The sequence below is a fragment of the Diceros bicornis genome, chromosome 4 (genome assembly GCF_020826845.1).
Source record: "Diceros bicornis minor isolate mBicDic1 chromosome 4, mDicBic1.mat.cur, whole genome shotgun sequence".
In the NCBI taxonomy this organism is placed as follows: domain Eukaryota; kingdom Metazoa; phylum Chordata; class Mammalia; order Perissodactyla; family Rhinocerotidae; genus Diceros; species Diceros bicornis.
The window spans coordinates 75,439,943-75,462,562 of NC_080743.1; the positions used below are offsets into that span (position 1 = coordinate 75,439,943).

Genomic DNA, 22,620 nt, shown 5'->3' on the forward strand with positions numbered 1-22,620 from the left:
GCCCAACGTCCCTCCTACCCTAACCTTTCTCTCATATTTGCATCCTCACATCTTGAAAGTTACCTGCTTTTCTTTGAGGGGCCTGGTTACCACGTTGACTTAAGAATAAAGCAGGGTTCAGGAGAAGGACAAATCTCCTTGCCGCCACCCCCTGCCCCCTACAACCACAGCTGCATTCATTTTCCAAACCTTGAGAACCAGGGATGTCAAATAAAATTATTCCCTAATTCAATAAATGTTTATTGAATGCCTACTATGTTTTAGGTTCCAGGCTGAAAATTTAGAGAGGACAACCAAGGTCAAGCTGTTGTTAAGAACTTCTAAGTTAGGAGGCACAAGAAATAGGAAAGCCCGTGTGCTGCTAATTGTAGGACAGATGTAGTGAACACGGTACGTTGTAAACACTGGACATCGTCTCTTTCTTTCCTTCTTTGGGGCTTTCGTGGGTCCAGCTGACAAGTAGCTTGCCTGCTGGATTCAGTCTGGCAAGTATCCCACTTCCTCACCAATAATCCTACATCTGCTCCTTTTCATCCCTCTCAGACAAGCCTTAGGTCATCTTGATTTGTAACTCTCTTGTTGGAAGAGGACAATTATCAATAATTATCCTGGATCCAAGGGAAGATGAAAAGCAAGTTTCCTTTCTTAAACAACCCCTGTGATTCCTATTTCAGGAGGTCTGGTTAGCACACCCAGGAGAAGAAGAATCCACTGAGAGAGGCATGGGCGGTGGGATAAGGCATCTCCTCAGTAAGAAAAATAGAACAGTAATAATCTAACACTATAAGGAGGAGGCAAGGTGGGTAGACTGTGGCACTTAATGGAGATTACAACTTATTTATAGTCAAACTGGGAAAAATCTGTGACTTGACATGTCATCTGTGCTTGTCTTTTAAAAGTTTCAGTAAACTCTAAAGCGTGTTTCGTAATATGTAAAGAGAGCTATAGGAATTGATCAGTGCCCTCCAAGAGCTTACGGCAGGGATGTACTTACAAATTTTAACAACCAGTTTTCCGGAGGGGAAATGTCCTGCTTTCTAGCTCTTGCCAATTTCCATGCTATAAACATTCCCACAATGGTTGATTTTATGGTACCAACATGAGGAGTCAGGAAGAAATGCACACCATCAGCTCTTGCTAGCTAACATGAACTGACTCTAGAACACCAAAGGCTTGTAGTCTAATACACTGATAGAGGTAAACACAGGACACACAGACAGAATCTCCTGATCATTGGCTGATTGGCTCAGATAGAAAATCTTTAACCAAGACTTAGAAAGAGCGTGTTTTGGGGGGTAGCGGGAAAAATGACTGCACAGTGAAATGGAGACCGAGAACAAACGGTATCTGTATTTCCCCTTTTGGTTCCTTGGAAGCCCAGAGAACCATGGGAGGTCAGAGCCTGCAAAGATCTTGGAGATAATCAGGACCAGTCCCTCATCCCGCCCCTTACAGAAGGGGAATTGGGGCGTGCAGGAAAGGAGTGCTTTAGATAGCCTCTGCTTACAAACATACACTTTTGTTGATGGTTTCAGTTTCCCTCACATGAGGCTGGGATACTGAGCAGGAACCTTGCAAGTAAACTTGATTATTAAAAAAGAAAATCAGTCAGAATTCCCTGGGGCCTCCCAGCACCCATAGAGGAGATGTGACTGTCTGTACAGCTGATGGAGAATGGGTGAAGGTGACACCAGCGTGAAGGCAAAGACTCTGCCTGAATTTGTTCTTCAAAGACTTGCCCTGGACACAAGCTTTCTTGCAGAATGGAAGCAAACCCACAAGTCTGCCGGGCTCTGGCTGCCTTAGCCTTTGAATCATTGGTGAGGAATAAGCTCTGCCTAGGACGGGAAAAAAAATACATTCCCATGTGAAGAACCCCAGCGGTAATTTCCTGGGCGGGAGAGCTACAGCTGCATCTCTTGGGCAAATGTAATGGGATGGCAAAGTCTTTGGTGCTAAAGGAGCTCCAGCTCCTTCCTGCCTGTAATTCATGAACCCTGAGACAATTATGAGCAATGAAAAGGTGTAAATCAAAGGAACATTGAGTAAAGCTAGATTTAGGAAAATAACACATTACATTTAAATATCCATATATATTTAATCTGTGTTTAATAATGCAAGGAACACATTAGTCAAGGCTTAGGCAGATTCCACACTGACATTAGTTACAGAACAGCCTGGCTCGCTGAAGTTTCCCAGCCTTGGCGCCACAGGAATGAAAACTTCTAGGGGAATGGAGCGTGTCATTGCAAACCCGGGGCACTGCAGAAATGCAAACGGAGGGACTGCAGAGGTCACCACAAAGTCGAGCTTGCCTTAGAGAATAGAACTTGGGGTGAGCAAAAGAAATTCCAAGTTCCAGTCTCTGAACTGACTTTCTTCATGTGCCACCCTCTGCATGGCAGGGCAGGGAAAGGAGGTAACATCATGCAGGGAGAGAGGGACCGGGATTTCTATTCCAGCTGTTGTTTTATCTCAGATCTCCTCTCCTGTCCTTGGGCTTTAATTCTGAACCACCAGATGGGGAATGGCTGCCCGGCCCCCAGGGGAAAGTCAGAACATGTCCCTAGGGGCAATGCCCAAGCTCAAAGGCTCTTGCTGCCATCTGGAGAGGTGAACCAGGTGAGTGTACTCAAGGATGAAGGAGGAATCACAAGCATGCCCAGCTTTAGTGCAATCATGCTCCTCCAAAAGCTGAAAAGGAAACCAGTGCAGGACACAGTGCAGTATATGCCAAGTGGCTTCTATGACCTGGAGAGAAGGAGTGAGAGGCTGGACTGCCAGGATGTAGAAGAAATCCTCCTCCTTTGATTGACCGTCACCCAATACAACAATCGTAAAACCCCAGTACTTTGAGGTGGTCATGACTCCCTTATTCCACTTTGGGCAACTCATTCCCCAGACTCTAGAATCCCACTCTATGCGCTAAGTCACTCACAGCCTCAACTAAGGCAGTCTCAGGAAAAAAGTTACAGCAGGAAAGTTTCTCAAAGACTCTCTAACCCAATCTTCCAATTTTACAGATAAGGAGACTGAGCCCAGAGAGGCAATGCAGCTTCTCCAAGGTCACCCAGTCAGTAAATGGATAGTGAGATGAAAGCCTGTCTTTCATTCCAGTGTCCACATGGAACACTGCCCCTCCTATTAAGCACTGTTATCAGTTTTCTTGGTCTGGAGTAAAGGAAGATGAACACGCAGTAATGCCAGGCACTGTGCTAAGAGCTTGAATATATATTACCTCCAAAAGATTAGCTACTAACCTATCTCAATAAAAGTTTATAGTAGAAAAGAAAGTTTGGCTCTGCCGCTTTTCAACTGTGTGTTATTGGATTGGTCATTGTACTTCTCCAGGTGTCATTCTGCCCCGTCACCTGTAGAACTTCCATATGTCATCCACTCAATCACAGAATGAGTGCTCCTCCAGTCCAAAGCACAAGGAAAGAGATGAAGAAAAGGAAATCTAGATGGGGAAAGAGAATGAATGTGCCTCTCACAAATGCCTGGGGGAAGCAGAATTGTGACAACGGTCCAGATATGGCCAAATCTATGGTCTTGAGTAACTCATGAAACACCTCTATTTCCCCTCTGTACCTGGGAACTACTCATCCTAACTCCATTCCCTATGAGAGTCATTCCGTGAGTCGAAACAATCCAAGCTGTTCCCAGAAAAGTGTTGTAAAAGATGCAAAGACCGTCTCCTTAGTGTGTTTCAATCTTCCTTCTGAGATCTGAGTCCCTAAAGATTCAAATTTTTTGAAATTTCCTCATCCCACACAAGGCTCCTCCCTAGGAGGGAAAGCCAAATTACTTCTTAGTGTCTCTTTCAGTTAAGCACAACTCTGAGGAGCATGATCGTTCTAGCAGTTGGCACTTGGAAAAAACATGAGCTATGACTCACCAGGCATTTTGAGCCAAGTAGCTTGAATTTGCTCAGGGCAGGAAAATGGCCACGGGGGTAGGATGGGGAGGGGAGGGGAGGACTCATGTAGATGGTAGCTAAGAACTATCCAACTCTGTTCCAAAAAGGCAAGTACAGGGGAGACTCTCAGAACATTTGCTCCTGTTCTTGTTGTTTCATTGCCAGGAGCCTCCTAAATCATTGTGAAATGGCTGCTTTCTGCCTGCCTCGATCATGTATTATGGGACATTAATAAATAATGGGAAGTTGTAGAACCAAAAGGCGGGAAAACCCAAAGGGAAGGTGATGGAGAGGCATAATTTAACAAGTAAATGAAAGAAGATATTAAATCATAGTTAAATTATGCTGGCACCAGGGGAAAAAAAAAAAAAAGGATTTCCCGCTACAAAATACTTTCAATAAAATATTGAAATTTCTCTCCTGGCTAACAGAGGCATCTCCCAATCATAAGGGTAGAAGTCTGTGGCCAGTGGCTCCCAATAGATACTGAGCTTGGGCAAGGGCCCCGAGGATGGAGAGTTTCAAGGTGCATCTCAGTACATCCTTTTTCTAGGATGGACCCACATTCACCATTTGATGCCCCATCTACGTTCCAGCTATTGCTAGTGGCCTCAGTAGACAGCTCACTAATTCTGCGCCAGTTTCTTCACTGACTCCCTTAGAGGAGGGGAAGTTGAGGTTACCAAAGTTCTTACTTAAAAATAACTCTTTGAGGGGCCGGCCCGGTGGCACAAGCAGTTAAGTGCGTGAGCTCCGCTGCGGCGGCCCGGGGTTCGCCGGTTCGGATCCTAGGCACACACTGACGCAACTTGACAAGCCATGCTGTGGCGTCCGATATAAAGTGGAGGAAGATGGGCATGGATGTTAGCCCACGGCCAGTCTTCCTCAGCAAAAAAATAAAAAGAGAGGAGGATTGGCAGATGTTAGCTCAGGGCCGATCTGCCTCACAAAAATAAAATAAAATAAAATAACTCTTTGATTGTATGTACAGCTTTATGCTTTCTCAAGTACCATCACACCCATTAACACTTTGACATTTACTATAATGCTGTCAGGTAAGAAGTGAACTCTTTTGGCGGGGAAGCCATATTTTGTCCATCTTTGTGTGCCCAGAACCCAGAAAACTGCACATTTAATAAATATTGAATTGGATGGCTGTATGCATGCATGCTTGGAGAAGTGAGTGAATGAATGAATTCCCATCTTGTAGCTGAGAGGCTCAGAAAGGTTAAGTGACTTTCCCAAGACTGAACAATATAGCGTGAGAGTTGTAACCAGCAGCCAGGCTTTCAGAATCTCAACCCTGAGCTCTTTCAACGCAACATGTTGTCTCTCTTCAAGGCCCCACAGTACACTAGATCAAAGCCAGTATATGGAACCCCTGTAAATTCATACAAGCAAGAAGCAGGCACATTTTTCTTTGCTGAGATTGTGTTTTTGACTGTGGCGTAGACTATTGTTGAGCATTTGAAGGATCCAGAGAGTCTCTGTATCTGAAGGAAGTTTCTGCAATCCTCTGGCAGAAGATCCACACAGAAGCCAGGACACGTCACAGTAAGGCCCTCCCTTTCCTTGTTTCCAGGGATGTTTGCTATGGTCTTAGCAGGAAAACTTGCTGCTATTCAATTTCTCAGACATGCTTGGGCCCCAAGCCCCAGTGGGAGAAGCATGTGTGTCAACACGCCAAGGGAATAAAGTCACAGCAGAGTAGATTTGTTCAGACAGGCAGGCTTAGCGATCTGACAGGGTGTGCAAGACATCCACGCTACCCTACATTTTAAGAAGGAGCTACTTGACAAACATATCGGGTAGCTAGGGGATAAGTCTATCCAGGGTCCCTGAATGGTCAGGCGAATAGAGGTTGTTGGAACATCTTTCAAGACAGTGAAGGGGCCTCTGAACCTCTCTCCAGACAGTGGCAGCTCAACCCAACTATGCTTGCTTAGATGAATCTTCAGACCAGGAGAGAAGACAAGACATGTACTTTAGAGGCCTGCACTTACCAGCAGGAAGTATGGTATAGCAGGAAGAAACTGTGCAGTGCGCTGTGGAATCAGGGAACCAGGCTCCACCACTCGCAACTTGCTACTCATGTAATTTTAAGCAAGTTGTCTAACCTCTTTGAGCCTCAATATTTTTCCTCTTTTAAATGGGAATATTTGGACCTACTGTATCAATTAGTATTAGATTCAGCTCCAAGTGACAGAAACTCTAAAACCTCAAGTGACTTAAACAAGATGTTAAAGAGAATAAAAATAATCTAGGGCCGACCCCATGGCTTAGCGGATAGGTGCGCGAATTCTGCTACTGGCAGCCCGGGTTCGGATCCCGGGTGCGCACCAATGCACCGCTGCTCCAGCCACGCTGAGGTGGTGTCCCACATACAGCAACTAGAGGGATGTGCAACTATGACATACAAGTATCTGCTGAGGCTTTGGGGAAAAAAAAGGAGGAGGATTGGCAATAGATGTTCGCTCAGAGCCGGTCTTCCTCAGCAAAAAGAGGAGGATTGTCGTGGCTGTTAGCTCAGGGCTGATCTTCCTCGGAAAAAAAAAAAATAATAATCTGGATACAAGTAGTTTTAGAAGAGTATGGTGGCTCCACAAATCATCAGGGATCCAGGCACCTTTTATAGGGTTGTTCCACCCTCCTGCAACATATATTTACACCACATGGTTCAAGATGGCTTTGCAAACTCCAGGCACTTTGTCCAAAGTCCAGTCATCAGGCAGAAGGGGAATGCACCACCCTCCTGTAACGATGTTTCTCAGAAGTTCTATATCCTTCCTCTTACAGTCCACTGGCCAGAACTTAGTCACATGGCCACATCTCTGTGCCAGGGGGCTCGGAGATTTAGTTTTTATTCCTAATATCCATGTACCCAGTTAAAACTCAAAAGTTCTATTTCTTATTAAAAAGGGAGGATGAGTATTGGGGGGACATCAATAGAGTCTCTCATGTCTACTTTATAGGACAAAATGAGATGATGTTTGTAAATCATTTACTTCAAGGCCTAGACTGTAGGTCGTACTCAGTAAATGCAATCAACTGCTGTGGTTAGGGTTGATGCACCTCCATTCTGGAATAGATTTCTGTGGGAAATCTGGGCAAGGCTCAATACTGGACTTCATTCCAGGGACACTGTATAATACCATCAGATTTATCATTGAGATCAAAGGGAAGGTCCTAATAAAGTCAAATAGTGAACTTGGAGAGGGCTCAGGGGAGAGAAATGAAGCTAAATAAGGCACTGCTAAATAGGACCCATGAGAGAGAGATTAAGGAAGCCAGGCAGCTTCCTTAGTCTTCAAAGTTTTGATATCTGTTTTATCAGTGATGGCTGCCAAACTCTACTTTCCTCCACTGAGGGCAAAAACAAAGAAAAAATATGAAACAAAGTAAGAGTTGGGTGAGACCTGGGGTTCTCATGTATATAGGTTTTTATGCAGCAGAAAGAGAGGGAGCAGATAGAGGAGGGATTGTCAATTTAAAGAAGAGCTGTTTTTTGGTACCTTGTGGCTATCCAATAAGTATTTCTTTCTTTCTTTTTTTTTTTTTTTTTTTGCTGAGGAAGATTCACCTGAGCTAACATCCATTGCCAATCTTCCCCTTTTTGTATGTGAGCCACCACCACAACATGGTCACTGACAGACGAGAGGTATAGGTCCACACCTGGCAACCGAACCCAGGCTGCCAAAGCGGAGTGCACTGAACTTAACCACGAGGCCTCCAGGGCTGGCCCCATGTATTTCTTGAATAGAAGAAGGAATGGTAATCTTGCCGGAGGAATATGGATATGAAGATAGTTTTAGTTGGGGTTCTTCAGAAAAATACAATCAATAGGATGTGTAGGTATGTGTATATACACACATACAGAGATAGTGGGTGCAAGAGAGAGATTTATTTTAAGGAATTGGCTCATCCAATTGTGGAGGCCGGCAAGTCCAAAACCTGCAGAGTAGGCCCGGAAGCTGGAGATCCAGGGAAGAGTAGATGTTGCAGTTTGAGTCCAAAGGCAGTGTGCCACTGCCTGGAGGATTCTCTCTTCCTTAGAAGAGGTCAGGCTTTTCCTTAAGGTATTCAACTGATTGGATGAGGGCCACCCACATTATAAAGGGTAATCTACTTTATCCAAAGTTTACTGCTGTTTGAATGTTAAACTCATATAAAAAATATCTTCACAGCAACATCCAAACATGTTTGACCAAATATCTGGGTACCACAGCCTAGTCAAGTTGACACTTAAAATTAACCATCACAAAGACCTTCAGAGTCTTATCCAGCAAGAGAATCATATTCACTGGCGGACCTTTTTTGTCGTTAGGTTTTCTTTGCTTAAAAAGTCTTGTGTAGACAGAACCAACAGATTACTCAAACACTTTGAAATATTTTGAAATATAAAAGAAGTGCATCCACAAAGGGGTTAGGCTCAAGGAACAGGTAATGGGTTTTCATTTCAGAGTCAAAAGAAATTAAAAGCAAGAGGAAGGGGAGTTGGGCCTTCAGACTGGACAACATGGAACAGACTGAAATAACAGGAAATAATTAAAGCCACAGGAGGCGGCTAATGGACATCTCTGACAGATGAAAAGTCTGTTATTGACTAAGGCAGTAGATGGCTATTTCACAGAAATTAATTGAGTTGCTGCTTTCATTGCTCCCAAGGCAGTGGGGAGAGGAGGTGTAGCGAGTAAGAGAACATGTTGAGTGTGTGAGTGTGGATGTGTTTATATCTGAGACATACTTAAACGGAAGAGAGTAGAATAGGGAGGAGAAAGGCAAGAATATAAATATTTAAGAAAGCTTCATTTTCTTGAAGCAAAGAATAACATATGAAACTGAGGAAATCTCAATGTCCACCTTGACTTTCCACAACCAGAGAAAGAGAGAAGAAACTATGGGTGATTTGAAGGATGCTGTGAAGATGTCTATCGTCTTCCTTCTCTTCTGGTCAAATTTCTTGGAAGATCCACCAGGGGTCACTCCTTTGGGCTGTAGCACTGGATGGGCTGGCATGGGAGCAGAGATTAGCCGTCGGCATTTAGGAGCTCCAGGCCATTAGGGTCATGAGGGATTCTTACAGCGCATTTCCAAGTCCTGAGCAGAGTCCAGGATGACTCCTCTAAAACCCAGCCATGATTGTGCTTTGCTCAGCTCAGAAGACTCCAGAGGCTTCCATGGCCAAAAAATTCAGTGCTGGCATCTTTGACCCTTACAAAATGGCCCTGATTTTCCCTTTTGGCCTTGTCTGCTGCTATGCCCTTCCCATGACCAGCAGTCCAGTTGAACCTTCCTAGTTCTGGCTCCCTGAACTTTGTCAATGTCTGACTGCCTCTGTGCTTTTCCCGGTGCTGTGTCCCAAGCCTGGAATCCTTCTTCCCACACTTCAGCTCATCCACAGAGCTTTCCAGATCCAAACGCATGCTGCCTTCATCATGAAGTCCTTTCTTTCTAATTTTAATTGCAAGAAGAATGAATTTATTGTAAAAATATTAATTCATACCAGGAAAGTATAAAGTAAAAGATTTCTCCACTCTGTACCTCCCACCACCACTATCGAGAATAACAACCGGCATCTCCCGGGTGCCAGGTGTGAGGGTTGTGATGGGTTTGGTGGGGATATAAAGCCCTCTGGTACCCGCATTTAGGCAAGTAGAGAAGATCTCTCCAAGCTCTGAAGTGCCCTGGTACTTGGTAGCCCTCTTATGATACTCTATCTTGTTCTGCGTTATATTATAGTTATATGTAGACTTATGTTAATTGATTTCCACACTCAAGTCTTTCCTCACTAAAATGTCACTTATTTGAGCATCATCTATATTTCCCTTTTGCAGAGCTTAGGACAACTGGCTCCATATTTGGTTTAGCTCATTGAACCTCTATGAGCACCTGTCCTGAGCCCTTTTTAGCTGGGGCCAAGGAGGAAAAAAAATACCACACTCAGCTTCAAGGAACCTGCGGTTTAGGTGATGTTTCTCTCCAACCAAAAAACAAACGAAGACTATTTGTGGAATTGTAAGATATTAACTACATAGAAGCAATAGATTCTGGCTCTGTGTAGGTAGCACTCACTTGAGCTAAAAATTGCGCACCAAAAATATTTGAGAGCACTTACAAAGCAATCATCGAATAAGAACAAATGATATTGAGTTCAAAATGGGGGCAGAGAATGAGAAGAAATGTCGGTGGGGAGGGGGTTAATACTGAAGCTCTCTAGAGGAGAATGACTGAGGGTGTAGTTGAGCACCTGGGATGTTATTTATAATGCATTGAAGGCTGTCAACAGCATTCTTCCGGAGAATTCCACCTGCGTGAAGAAGTCATTAGAAGAGAAGGCACTGCCGCACTGGAATGGATAAAGCCTTCCGGCTTCTAGTTTAATCCCCTGACCCTGGAGATGCATTTCTTTTTCCGTTGATCTTTCCTGGTCCTCAGTCATCGACTATTGTTTATATTTTCATCCAGTGTAGCATATATATAGTGAAGAGGCTTTGATGTCAGAAAGACCGGGGTTCAAATGTCAACTCTGACACATCTCCACTGGAGGCCAGAGCAACAGAGAGCCTGAGTTTCCTCATCTGTAAAATGGGAATAACAGCACCTAACACATAGGGCTGTTGTGAGGAAGAAATTTAATTGCATTTGGGAAATGATTTAGCTCAGTGAGGGGCACAAAGCGAGCATTCAATGAACAAGAGCTATTTTTATTGTTAGGTTCATTACCTCTAACTTGAGCATAATCATGTTCAAGAGAGAGAGAGCCCATCACCTGCTCCTCTGTTCTCCTAGAAACTAGCCAGATTCCTACACACTAAGAGTGTTCATTAACTGCCGCTAAGTTTCCTGCCTCTGCTTGAAGAATGCTGCTCCCAAAGGAGACAAAAATATGCAAGTTCCTACACCAGCTCATCACAGATGGAGCCAACAAGTGGGAGCAATGGGCAAGAAGTATCCTGCAAAGGTGCAGAAGATGGTTTAAGAGCCAGGTGGGGGATGGAAAGAGAGTATCAGTGTGAGCAAGAGCATGAATGTCCAGAGGAATTTTCCGTTAGACTGCGCAGGGGCTTGAAGCACATTGTCCCAACTCAGTTTCTTTAGTTTTCTCAAGACGAGTTTAAATATGGAAAGAGAGAGTTTACATTTTGTTCCATGGAAAGAGGATATTTTTGTAAAATATGACATCTTGTGCCAGAGGCCAAAGCTATAGCTCATGAGAAAATATGGCCATAAGGCAATGGTCTGAAATCTTGAAAGAATGGAGCTCAAATCTTTGCACTGATCCCGAAGAAAGAAACATTCCCACCAAAGAAGCGATGAATGTAGCTGATTTGTTCCAGTTTCCTTGGGCCTTCCAAATGCACATTTTTATACCAAATCTCACTCTATGTACTGTACACAAGATCAAACTCAGGGGAGATGAGATCAATATTGAAGCTCTGTCTGAGATCTCATCTCTTTAATACTTTTCTCATTTCCTTTAGTGGGAGAAATAAAGCTAATCTCTGTCTTTCAAATAGTTGTTTTGCATTTTTTGATTGGGGAGAATTAAATTGAATTAGATGGATCTGGAGTGGTTATTAGAACCATTAAATTTGGCACAATGGACATAACTAGAGAAAACATTTACATAAGGAAATCAAAGCTGAACTCATTTTTTATCCAGTGCTCTGACCTCTATTGGAGTTCTGACAAGCAGAATTTAGCTGAATATTTCTTAAGATGGTGCGTATAATAGTAAAATGGGATCCCCTAAGATACCTATATAAATCAACATTTCCTTTTGCTAAAAGGAAAAAACTGCCAAAAAAAAAAAAAGAGAGAGAGATCTTTTCAAATATTTATAGGCATATTTTCCATTTCGGTCCTTATTTGAATTTTACTCTCATTTAGAATACAATTCTGACAACTCCATCATTAATGCCAGCTCTGGCAATATTCCATGAAGAAACACCAATATAACACAAAATCTAGATGTGAAGAGGATTATGATGTCATATTAAAAGAAGGGAAAGGAGAATTAAAATAAGAGACCTATCTGAAATGATCAGAAATGAAATTCTCTTTGGGATAAAATGATCTTTTCTAGAAATGCAGTCATTTAAAATAAGATTAAAGTGATATTTTATAAGAACTAACGCAGAATACAAACTCTCCCAGAATGAACTCAAATTTGCATACAATGAAGGGTAAAAGAAAAAGAGGGCATTTTTAGGCTATTAAACTGAAGCTTCTCCACTTTGACAGTTTCTCAACACAGCCCCTGCGTCAATAACATTGGGGTGTTAATGAGGCAAATTCTAGGGCCCCATCACTTCAGAATCAGAATGTATATGGGGGAGTGGGGGAGATTCTGCATTTTAAACAAGCCGCCATGTAATTCTTTTTTTTTTTGGGGGGGGGAGACATTTAGTATGTTTACTTTATTATACATTCAGTAAAATATGTTATTTCAATAGACTCTCCAGATACTAGATATCTGTTCTTTATAGAAGGCATTATTTTTAATTAATTTATTTTTTTATTGCAGTAACATTGGTTTGTAACACTGTATAAATTTCAGGTGTACATCATTATACTTCTATTTCTGCATAGATTACATCATATTCACCACCAAAAGACTAATTACAATCCATCACCACACACATGTGCCTAATCATCCCTTTCGCCCTCCTCCCTCCCCTCCTCCCCTCTGGTAACCACCAATCCAATCTCTGTCTCTATGTGTTTGTTTGTTGTTGTTTTTTTCTTCTACTTATGAGTGAGATCGTACGGTATTTCACCTTCTCCCTCTGACTTATTTTGCTTAGCCTAATACGCTCAATTTCCATCCACGTTGTCACAAATCCGCCAGGTAATTCTAAAGCCTATTAGTGTTTGAGAATCCTGGTTTGGAGCATCTCTGGGAAGTATAGGTGGACCAGGTCAGAATTCAGAGCATGCTTCCTATTCTGAGAACCACCAACTGGATTCAATTCTTCTGAGTTTGAGCCCTTCCTATCTCTTACTCCCAGACTGACCTTAAACAAGTCACTTTGTCTCCCTAGGCCTCAGTTTCCTCATTTATTAAAGGGGATAATTTGTTTCACAGGTTGGCTTGAGAATTGAGGAAGTGATAGATACTCTTCTATGAAAGCACTGCATGATAAAAGTTAGTTCTTGTTACCATTATTATTACTATGTGGCCAAGAGTACAATAACAAAAGATAACTTTGTTTAACTAACAACATTGCCACTGTTAAGAGAAGGAATATAGAGATCACAAACTAAGTAAGCCAGAAAATAACTAGCTGGTAAAATTCTGTGTGATCATCAAATATGTGTCAAATATGAATCAGCTGGTTGGTACACAATGAGATGAAAAGAATATTGTTGGGAATGACAAGGCAGAATTAAGCTGGGACAAAGCCATGGTGATGTGGGAATGATCAGACCGGATGGCTGCCGAGAAGTAGGTGGTTTTGTTTCTCAGAGGCATCTAGATGCTGAAGACTGGTGAGTGGGAATACAGACAGGCGGCTTTCTTTGTAGAAGATCTGGGAACCGAAATCAGAGAGGAAAAAGGAAGTTTCCAAAGACTAGAGTCTGAGAGGAGGCACGTCTGGACGGAGAAAGATGAGGTGGAAATGGCATTTAGAAATCACAGCAAAGGAACAATGAAGAATCCTGAGACTAAAGTTGATTTCCAGCCCTGAAGCAAATCATCAGAATGTCAAAATGGGTGGAATTTTAAAATATTTCTGTAATCACAAATGAGGCAAGTTTAGTTACTGAAAACCACAGCTCTGCCCTCCTTGTGGGTTCCCTGTGTATGTGGTGGGGGAGGGGAGGCAGGGAGGACAGGAAGGAAGGAGGGTGCCATGCTTCTTCTGGAATGGGAACTGGAAACACCAGGACCAAAAGTAGCCGCATTCCAAAGGGGCAGAGCTCGGGCTTCCTTTGTGTCAAGCTCTTGGAGTTTAAATTTAAACTTCTGAGGGTCCCTCCCCTTGAAGCCCAGGTAAATTGATGTTCTTCCTGAAAGTTCTGTGCTATGCCCAGCTTTTACTCATTCTGTTCCCTTGGCCCTATCTCTGACCTTTGGAGTCCTAATTATCCCTAAGAACTGATTCCAAGTGTCAACTCACCCACCACCTCCCCTTCATTCCATCTATCACTCCCTTCTCTCTGACCTGTGTTAGCGTTAGGTGTCTGCATATGGGTCTATGTTGAGGAGGTTCTTCGAGGCCAAGGACCACATCTGGTTCAGTATGTGTTTCTGTAGATGCCTTCTTCCACATAATAAAGATGCTCAAAACACATATATAAATGATACCCCCTCACCCTACAATTTTACTGGGCTTTGTGATGTTGTTGCACTGATAGAATACTCTTCAACAGACCCAACAGAGGAAGAAATAGCCATGGGATTCTCTGATCAGTACAGCAGGATTTAAAGAAGGCTGCTTCCATGCCAACAAGCCAGAAGATCTCAGTAGTAAAGGGCTGCCTTTAACCAAAGACCTTTGTTAGGAGAGATTACCTATTATAGAAAGTTAAGACCCTGGGACGCCTGTCTGTTCTCTCTCTGCCGTTACATAGCTGCATATGGACATAGTTGCATGTGGACAGGATGCCTCATCTCAGTGTGCACTGGGAGATCTGGCCTATCCATAGAATTCTCTCTACTGGTTGCCTCTTGTAGGGGCTGCCTACTGACTAAAGCCATAACACAGATCAAATCAAGGAGATTAAAAGATGTCAAGTGTCTGAACACAGCTCCTTTGGACTCTAGGAGGAGTTGGTCAGGTGTAACTCCTGTTCTCATGCTTGTTTTTACCTAGGCCTTGGCTTTGAACATCCTAGTGAGCGAGTCCATATTACTAGGGTATTCTCAAGCAGGAAAATGCAATTCCAGTTTCTGTTCTTAGAGGGCTCAGAGATTGCCTGCACTGGAAGGGAATTTAAGATCACTCAATCCAAAATTCTTATTTCAGGAAGAAACTGATGTCAGAGAGGGGAAGAGACTTCCCTAAAGGTGCATAATCTGTTACCGGCAAAAGTGGGACTAGAGCTCTGATGTTTTTCAACTTCAGCAAGGCCTCCATCTCTCAGGAAAGCAACACTTCAGTTTCCCTTCATAAAGTATCCTAGATCCTCACGTCCACCCCTATCAGAGTACAACTTCCCACTTGTTTTACAAATGGGTCAAGAAAACCTTCTCTGTAAGATGGGAGTGTGGGGACACTCACTTGAGCAAGCTAAATTTGTCCTGCTGAGGGGCTCTACCTTTCCTGCTTCTTCTGCATGCCACACTCTTCCCTATGTGCCACCTCACCTCCCCCCACCTGGTTGTCTTCATGCACCACCTCCTCAGAGAGCGGTACTTTGATACCCCTATCGAAACAGCCCCCAACATGTACACATCCATCAACTATCATCTCTCTATGATTTTTCAATCTACATGGTAATTACTGTGATCTGAGAATATGGTATTTATTTTTTCATTTTGTCTATCGGCTGTCTTCTCACACCAGAATATCAGCCCCATTGTTCTTCTGTAGCATCTCCAGCACTTAGAAGGCCGCCTGGGACAGAGTTGGTACTTGGTTTTCACCTATTGTATAAGTGAGTGAATGAATGAACTGAAAAGCAGGTGAACTCTGGCTGTCCCTTACAGATAAGCAGAAGTAGTCTGCACAAAGAGGGAGGAAGGAGATGATGTTTGATGTGGACCATACTGGCCAGTGAAGTCTAGAATGTTACCTCTTAATGGTCACATTCTCTTAGTTAACTACAAATAATGGGGGGACAGGAGATAATGTTGGGCCAACAATTTTGATCAAATTGTATGATTTATTCAAAGAGCGGGTACAGAATTTTAGTCCAGTAGTGATACACCATTGTTGGCAGTACACACATGCACCTAAGGGAGTGTGCATGCTCACATATACTGCCTCACATACATACTCACTCACACCCTCCTATTGCCTCCTACCTATTAGATACTCCAATAAAAGCTCTTAAACTAAAAATGACATGATGTTGTTAAGTGTCTCAGGGGAATCCACCTATCCATGGACCTCAGGAGAGCAGAAAGGTTGGTCTCTTGGGAAAAATAAAACAGAGCCTGAAAACAATTATATTTGTCATTTTTCACTGGAAATATTTGTTTAGTCCAAGAACTAGCAAAGAAGTGTTGAAAAAAACAAACGTTCTGACATGATTTATTTTTTCATACAGATATATCCCCTCTGCATTAGAAGTACATCTGACACTAAGATGTGCACATCTTCCAACTTTAAAAAAAAAGAAATTTTTTGTTTTTAATAAAGAAATGCCCACAATGCAATTTGTTTCTCATTAAGCACTATACATGTCCAACTATGGTGGACAGTTTAGAAGGAAATAAATTCAAACTCCAGTTTAATTTCCTTTTTCCTGTTTAGCTCCAAGCTCAGTAGGTGATCTTATAAGTTGACTGGGGTAACATTGCACCTCTTAGCACTCATCAACCAAAAGTAGATTGTTCGGGTTTCAATAAATGTTTTTTGAATTGGATTTAGGTTGGTGAGAAAATAAATTGTCAGAAATTCTTTGAGGCAAATTACATATTGAAATGAACAGTTTGATGCACAACCCTTCCATCCACCCTCAAAAAAAAAAAAAAAAAGACAAAGAAAGGAAAAAACAGAAGTCTTGCCTTTCTAGGCTGTGAGAATTTCTTCTGCTGTTATAGTGAACACATTACAAAGGCCATGTCTGCAATTTGGTTTTTACAGCCCATGTTTGATTGGAGTTTGCATGGTATCTGGGGTCGTATTTTTGGAGAAATTTCAAAGCTAGTGATTTCTAGTTTTTAATGACCAGAGTATTTATTTTCTACCATAGCATAATTTCTACATTTATTTTTTTATGAAAGCAGTGCAAAATGAGAATCAGGATGAATTAGTAACTCGATCTTGTGTCTGTCCAGGCTCAGTGGTTCTTATCCGCTCTAGGAGGCTACAAGTCAATGTATTGACCTCACCATGTTGGAAAAATTGAACCCATGGCTGTTGTCAACGACAACACACTCTTGGTCATAAGCACAAAGGGAGCAGAAAAGGCTAATGAGGGAAGAGGCCAGGCACCCCAGACAAGTACACAGCATCATGCCCCCTCTGCTCAGAACCTGGGTCATGTTTGTCGCCACAGGTGGCACATGCAAAAGGGTAAGCTTTGCAGAAATTATTTTCACCTCTTTCTACTGAGAAAGAAAAACACCACAATTGAGCAGCCTGCTCCTCGGTAAGGAAATGAATAAGCACCAGCTTTTCATCGTGGTTTAGTCAAAAAGCCTGTTGTGCCTGCAAGTAAGAACTAAAACAGAGGATGTTCACCTGCAAACTCCCCAGGGCTTCTCCCGCCCAGCATTAGGGGATTTACTGTTTGGTTGGGTGGTTGTTATCACTGACTTCTTTTCCTATGCTTTGGATTAAGCTATTTAAACTCAAGAGATAGCAGCCACTAGACTTGTATCTGAGAAGGTAAGTGATTTGCCCAGGGTCGCTCACTAGGACAGTTAGTGGCAGAGCTAGTCTTTGCAGGACACTTGTACATAAAACAAAGCAGGTGAGGCAGGGGTGAAGGAAAAAGAGGGTAGTTACATTTACAAGAGCTGGAAGGGAAGGGGCTACATGAAATGGAGGAGCTTTGAGAGAAAATTGATAGATGGTGCTTTTAGCAGCCTAGCCTCCCCCGTCCACTTCTAGCTCACTTTGCTCCGAGCCCTCCTTCAGTCTGAGTTCCGCCTGGGCAAGTCCTGAGCTCCTGGAATGCATCTTTGCCTTCCTTATCTGGGAGCTGATCACTAAATAGCAGGTGGTGAAGATTCTTTTTTTCATCTCTCTTGTTCTCTCCCCTCCTCTCTTTTACTTATTACCTCAGGGCTATGAATTTCTGAATCTTAAGCGGGAAACCTCCCTGATTTGTTCACACCTGGAATATCACTCTCTTTCTTTGGAGAGTATTGAGCAGAGCAGGGAGAATCAAGAGAAGAAGCTGTTGTCCAAAGAGGAAAGAGAGATGTCAGCATTTAAATATTAATACACACACTCTATGAGGCATGTGTACATACACATATTTTAAACTAAGCATTCTTTCTTTCAACTCCTATATTTCCCGACTCATGTCTACTCCCAGCCAATGTCTTACAAGACAAAGAATATTTACTGTGTGTCGCTTCAGTTATCAACACTCCACACAAATAGGTTGACAGAGGAAATAGGCAAAGTACCCTTGCAAGCCTGTTTGGGGTTGAAATAATAACTAGACTGCCTAGAGGCTCTCAGAGATTAGCTTACTTTTTGCTCCTACAAATGTTAGAAACTGGCTCTTGAGAGAAACTGTCGTCAACCTCCCTGTCTCCGAGGTTGTTGGGAAGTTCCAGCCTTTAAGCTGTGCATTCTGTCCTCTTCACGGACTTTCCATTTTGGAAAGGACTTAGGGAGATCAATTGGTGCAGACTCCCACATTTAGTTATCATTTGTCTCTAAACCCAGAGACCAGTGTTTCTGGTCTACTGGACATTAAGCTCTCTATGGGGAAAATGGAACAAAATATTGGACACAAAGATGTAAATCTAAATCTATGGTTTCTAATGTGCGGAACCTGGGACCCCATGGGAGCACCATATTTGCATGAATCGGCACCTATAAATTGACTAAATATCATGACTCATACATATATTCTGACACTTTTGATGTATTTATTCATTCATTCTACAAATATACATAAGGTGCCTACTTTGTGCGAGGAACTGTGTTAGGTGCTGAGTATAAAAGAGATAGTGAACAAATCAAACCAACCATGGCCTTGTGGAGTTTCCAGTCCGGTGGTGAAGACAGGCACAGAGAGTTACAGAAACACAGAGTGAAAGCAATAAGTCAGGTTTGGGATAATATATAAATAAGGTTGTGATTAATAGCATTCAAATTCCTTTGAAGGTGATAGCCTCTGCTGTTAAGCATCTGCTCTACCAATGCATTCCTAACGTGTAAGTATCTTTATCTGCAGGCCTATAAATTTTTTGAGATTAAAATGTGCTCTCCATACTAAAAAAGGTTGGACAGCACTGACCTAAATCATCTCCAAGAGATGTCTTTTCTATCCCAGATGAATGAATTAAATAGCAAGAAGTGATATTTCACCAATATTCCAGCAACTCTCAGGTGGACAATTTTTCCCTAGATCTGAGCTTTTGTTGCTTCATTGAAAGTTAATCTCAGAGCTCTCTGTACCCCATCATCCAGGAACGCTACCTCTCTGGGGAACCCTGGAGAAATCAAGACAGAACATACCCATTTGGTCATAGATTCTACCTCTCCAGGGGGCAGAGAGAAGCCCCACCTCCACCTCTGACTTGGGTGTGGTTGGAGGCAGTCTGTGGTTGATTTTGGTATGCTGCGGAATAGCAGGCCTGGAGCCATGGGACGTGACTTGTTGCTCTATTAGACACGCTAGGTAAACTCCTGAAACAAAGAAATAAAGCAAAGATTAGATGGGAGGATTTTCCTGTCAAGAATTATGAATGCAAAAATAACCCAGAAAATATAGCTGTATTTGAACAGGAGCCAGGCAAGATAATGGACAGGAAGACCTGTTAAACATGAGGTCCCATTTAAATCAAAATGATCCACCAAATCTCAGCTCCCAGTGAGGTCTCTGTTTGCATATTGAAGGGTAGAAATATTATAGGGACATTTTTAGTGTCAATTCTGTCTTAGACCATGTGATGGGCACTGAATCTACAAATAACAATAAAATATGATCCTTCAAGTGGCTTCTTTTAATAAAGAAAATGTAAACCATAATGCTCAATTAAAAGATAATGAAAGAGTATTTTAGGCTTTGTGACAATGGGCAGAACAACAGCATGGAAGGCAGGCTAATGTGTGCAAGGAGCACTAGGTTTAGAGTCAAGAGACTGGATTTCTTCCTGGTTCTAGGTCTAATTTGAGTCTGACCTTTGGCAAGTCAGTTCCCTCTTACGTCAACTCAGTTTCCTGACCTATCAAATGACAAAGGTTACTTCGAGCTCCTAGTACTATGATTCCAGGTCCCATACCAGAAAGGACTTATAAAGGTATGCTTAACTTATCTGGTCACAATTATTGTTCCTGTAGAACTTCTCACAGCAGGACAGAAACTCCAGCTATTTGTATCGGGCCTGGGTTGTGGGATAAGATATTTCCTGATTGACCCCAAGAGTCTCTATCTTCAGGCCCTCTCCACTTGACCCCATGAGAAGACCTTAAAGGAAGGAGATCAAAAAGCCAAATGGTGAGGACAATTTTGGGGGTAGCCTGCAGGAAAAGAATCTGCCTACTTAGTGGCTAGAAATTTAAAGGAGTGTACCATGTGTCTCCCCACTTCCCTCCCCACCGCCCCACTCCCACCATGGCCACAGGAAAAAGAAAGCACACAGCAGATCTTTGGCACAGTTAGACCTCCCCATTTTCAGCCCTGGTCTTTCACTGAGGTAACATCTTTATCTGCTGCCAACTAGACCCATTGGTGTATGTAACTGTTGCTTCATTCTGACTCATCACGGCTTGCTCAGTGGCAGTGAACCCAGGAGCCATTGATCTCTGGTCAACTTCTTCCAAAATGCTGCAAGGCAGTCATGGAGCACTGGAGGGTGGACTGACTTTCCCTCAGTTAGTCAGTAGCCTTTGTCACAGTTACCTCCTGATCCCTTTTAAGACCTGTTTATAAGTCACAACGTAGAAGTTCCAGTGAAAGCCTCCCATGTTCTGCTAATTACATAAAGGCCTTTTAAAGAGGGAAAAGTGGGCTTCCAAAGTCCCCATAAAGTGCCGCACATGCCATGCCCTCCAAAGTCAGCTAGTTGAGGAGACTGAGCACAGTGGAAAGAGTGCTTGCATTTTGAAGTCAGATAAACCCCAGTTGGACCAATCCCAATGCAGCACAGACTGTACAGTTTCACATACCTTGCTGTTTTTTAATTCCATGCCTTGCTCATGCTGCCTGCTCTTTCTGGAATGCCTTGCCCCGCCCCACAGCCTCTCTTCACCGAACTAACTCCTGCATATCCTTAACGCTCAGCTCAAACATCACCTTCTCCAGGAAGTCTTCCCTGACCCTCCCCAGCCAGATTAGATGTCCCTTTTGGTGCTTACCCAAGTGCCCTATGTATAGCTCTATCATTGCACTTACCATATCATTGTATAGTTACTGTCTTCCTCTCCTGGACTGTGAATTTCTTGTCAACCAGAACCAATCCACCTTATTCATTTTTTTCCATAGCTTAACTCATAACCTATGACGTTTATTGAATGAATAAATGATCTAGTTCATCCACTTATTAGCAGTGTGTTCTGGACAATTTAACTCACATCTCTGAGCCTCCCTTTTCTCCTCTGTAGATTGGAGATAGCAATCCATCTCTCACTAGGATGTTGTTAGGATTAGGAGGTAACATATGGAAAGGCCTACTACAATGCTGACATATAGGCATGGAGAATTAATGCACATAGGGCTGTGGATCTATGCACAGGGAATGATGAAAAAGAAAGAAAAAGAAGCAAGCTCATTTTAGAGCAATGAAGACTCCTCCATTCAGTTTGCAGCCCCTTTCTCCACAAATGTATGTCCAACCAGTAGCTCCCTCACTTCAAGGAAGTCTGGAAGTCTTTTTTTTGTTTGTTTTTTGTTTTTTCTTAAATGAGAAACACATAGCAGATCATTCCTAAAAGTTTTCTGGGACTTCAGCATCTCTAACTGGATTGATCGATTAGCATAGTTACTCTCGTCATTTCTCCCATTGACATGAGGCCCTACAAGTCTAGACTCTCCCCCGCCATGCCAACACTATTGTAAATAGGTCTTTTTAAGTGAGGTCAGGTTTACCCAGAGTTTCTGGTGATTTATCCACACACTGGGGAGGAAAAGAGGAAGAAGCAGTGGTCTGAGACTCCAGGAAACCTGACAAGTAACCTGACACTTAGAGGGTTTGCTTGATGTGTCCAGAAAAGTTTCCAAATAATGGAGATAAGGAAGCAGGAGCAGATAGCAGAAACCAGGTAAACACCACGCCAGCAAGTGCTGCTGCTGGCCCCAGCCCACAATATCAGGACACAGGACCATCCCCACCCACCCTTAGCCCCCCCAAAACACAATGCACACCAGCACCCCCTACCCACACACACAAACACTACCTTCCCTCTGGGAACATGCAGAGTTCTCCACTGATCAAATCCCCCCACATCCTCTGGTGAATCAGGCTGAGTCAGATCCTGTGAGTCATCTAGAACATGCAAGCCCGGGTTAATTTATTCAACAATCATTTATTAAGCAAGTTACCAGTGCCAGGCTCTGTGCTAGGCACTGCGGGCCAATGCCTTCTAGAACATGCTTGAAAGTCTTTCTCCCTAAGCCACCCTATGGAGGGGAAATCATTTCAGTCAGAAAGTGTGGTGAGGCAAGGGCTTGGCATGGGGTATTGCCCAGGCAGAGATCTGTGTTGAGCCAGGCACAGGTCATTAACATTCAACTCATTCTGCAAGGACATGCAAGAGGGTGCAGAGCCACTCCCAGGGACCCACAAAACAGCCATCAAAGCAGAGCCTGGGGCCGGCGGCAAGTTACGGAGGAGGTTCAGGGATGGGAGAAGAGCAAAGGGAAGGAGGTTTCCCACAGAATTTCTGCCACTTTTAAATTCA

General features: G+C 43.0%; 1 long non-coding RNA gene across 2 annotated transcripts in view; it reads right to left on the reverse strand.

Annotated features, from left to right (window-relative positions):
• Window positions 1-225: 225 nt before the first annotated feature.
• Window positions 226-22,620, reverse strand: part of LOC131404752 (uncharacterized) — a 44,782-nt gene continuing 22,387 nt past the window's right edge. The window contains exons 2-4 of one of the 2 annotated variants that reach the window (XR_009219847.1): window positions 22,117-22,205; window positions 19,237-19,407; window positions 226-1,838 (exon numbers count right to left, since the gene is read on the reverse strand). This is a non-coding gene — a long non-coding RNA (uncharacterized LOC131404752). Of the gene's footprint in view, window positions 1,839-19,131; window positions 19,408-22,116; window positions 22,206-22,620 lie in introns of those variants that run through there. The other variant, XR_009219846.1, reaches the window with a different exon arrangement.